General features: G+C 56.7%; 1 non-coding gene across 1 annotated transcript in view; it reads right to left on the reverse strand.

Annotated features, from left to right (window-relative positions):
- The window catches only part of LOC126328854 (small subunit ribosomal RNA), a 1,891-nt gene extending 1,415 nt beyond the window's left edge, over positions 1 to 476 (reverse strand). The window contains exon 1 of the ribosomal RNA XR_007561967.1: positions 1 to 476. This exon is cut by the window's left edge and continues 1,415 nt beyond it. This is a non-coding gene — a ribosomal RNA (small subunit ribosomal RNA).
- Between the last annotated feature and the right edge of the window lie 2,024 nt (positions 477 to 2,500).

A 2,500-nucleotide genomic window follows, 5' to 3' on the forward strand; every position in this document is an offset into this window, starting at 1 on the left:
TCCCCGTGCCGGGAGTGGGTAATTTGCGCGCCTGCTGCCTTCCTTGGATGTGGTAGCCGTTTCTCAGGCTCCCTCTCCGGAATCGAACCCTGATTCCCCGTTACCCGTTACAACCATGGTAGGCGCAGAACCTACCATCGACAGTTGATAAGGCAGACATTTGAAAGATGCGTCGCCGGTACGAGGACCGTGCGATCAGCCCAAAGTTATTCAGTCACCAAGGCAAACGGACCAGACGAGCCAATCCGATTGGTTTTGATCTAATAAAAGCGTCCCTTCCATCTCTGGTCGGGACTCTGTTTGCATGTATTAGCTCTAGAATTACCACAGTTATCCAAGTAACGTGGGTACGATCTAAGGAACCATAACTGATTTAATGAGCCATTCGCGGTTTCACCTTAATGCGGCTTGTACTGAGACATGCATGGCTTAATCTTTGAGACAAGCATATGACTACTGGCAGGATCAACCAGGGAGCTGCGTCAACGAGAGCTGAGCAGCCGGCCGCCCGGGAGTGTGTCCCGAGGGCCCGCGCGAACACGCAAGCGTCCGCTCAATTATTCTGCAAACAGGAGGAGGCTGAGCTCCCCTGCACGATACACCTCGAAACCCTCTCAGGTCCCGGCGGCGCGCAGCGCCGTCCTAAGTACTTGGTCGGGTTCGAGAGAGGCGCAATCGCCCGGAGATAGGCGAGTAGACGCTTTCAGTGCGAACACCCGTGCTCCCAACTGAGCTTGCCGCTGCCGACAGAGGCCCGGGAGCGTGCTGTCGTGGCATTGCCGGCGGGAAACAACACGCGCCACCTACGGTGACCGGCAGCTCCAACGCCAGCGCCACAGAAGGGCAAAGCCCCACTTGGGTGCAGAAGCGAACTCTCCCAGCACAGCGCACGCGCCAACACGTCCGCAGAGCTGCGATACAAACCACCTGCGAGAACCGCTGGGGGCGACCGAGCAGCAGACGGCGTCGCGACGCCGAGTGCCGGGCGGCGGCGCATCCTCAACGCACACAGTCCGCAATCGGACCAGCACACTGCAGATGTCCACCGCGCTTCGCACCGGGCTCGGCAGAACCCACTTTGGCCGCCTGGCGCCGCGCGCAGGGTGCGCCGGCGCATAGCTGGGACGCCAGCCGGGCCCGTCGGCCGGCGCTCCTGCCACTGGGCGCCCCCCACCAGCCGGCTGTAGTGCGTGCGCTCACGCAGCGCGCGGCCAGCACGCCGGGCGGCCCCCCCTCACCGGCCGGGGACTGTCCCGCCAAGCCACAGCCTCGTATCGCTTCATACCCACATGGCCAACTCAGGTTCGGGGGCATGGCGGGTACCGCCGAAACAACCGGTTCACAGATGTACCGATCGTCGCTATCACCGATGCACCTGCAGCGCGAACAACCGCTCAACAACTGATTTCCAGTTCATTTGCGGATCTTTGGCAGCAAACGTATACGTCAATCTACATTTGCGAAATCTACGATTCTGGCATGCCTGCATGTTATGTGTCACGACACGCTACATCAGCCCACATACACACTGCGGCATGTACACGAGAGAACACGTGGAAGATGGTCCGCGCACGTGTGCAATGTCCCTTGCGCGGTCGACTGTCAACCGGCCTCTGTAGCATGTCGCAGATGTGGAACGCGGTCCACCGTGCTATCATGTTGTGTGGGGCAATACGATTAAATAGGAAAACCCTCGTCGCTACATCAACAGACGGCTCACGCTGATTCCCGGCAGAGGGAGGAGGGGGGGGGGGGCCAACATGCAATACTTTCGTCCGTACCTACTTACCACATGTCTGTACGGCGTACAACAGTGCAATCTCGCTGTAATGGGGAGACGAGACAAGTAGCATCGTGCACAACATATGGCCCTTATGATTCGCCATTGTAGGGCGCAGCCGGTGTACGGTCAAGCATGTGCCACATTATGTCACTCAGTACGTAACGACGGATGATCAGTGTGGGTTACGCGTACATCAGCGGACAGTCCACACAGGCCGTACCACAACGTACACTGACTGCATCGACAACCGAATGCAACTGAACAGCTGCAAGGCTCATTTCACAAACAAACGCCTGACCGACCAGCTTGGAAGGGCAGGAGGGGAGGGCGATATTCGTTCTGTAGCGGTACACCCTTCCAGTGGTTAGCGGGACTGTGTAGAAAGTACGCAACACTCGAAAGACCTTTATGTGAGGGTACGCACCATGGCATCAAGAAATACACATGACACCAGAGGATCCAAGCAGTGAACTATGTTCAGAGGGTTGCTGTTAGGCAAAGCTACATTCCTGTGACGTTACATGTGACAGTTAAGGTGCAGTGTAAGTTAGGTTAAGGTGCAGTGTAAGTTAGGTTAAGGTGCAGTGTAAGTTAGGTTAAGGTGCAGTGTAAGTTAGGTTAAGGTGCAGTGTAAGTTAGGTTAAGGTGCAGTGTAAGTTAGGTTAAGGTGCAGTGTAAGTTAGGTTAAGGTGCAGTGTAAGTTAGGTTAAGGTGCAG

Source organism: Schistocerca gregaria, unplaced genomic scaffold, assembly GCF_023897955.1.
Source record: "Schistocerca gregaria isolate iqSchGreg1 unplaced genomic scaffold, iqSchGreg1.2 ptg001142l, whole genome shotgun sequence".
Lineage (NCBI taxonomy): Eukaryota > Metazoa > Arthropoda > Insecta > Orthoptera > Acrididae > Schistocerca > Schistocerca gregaria.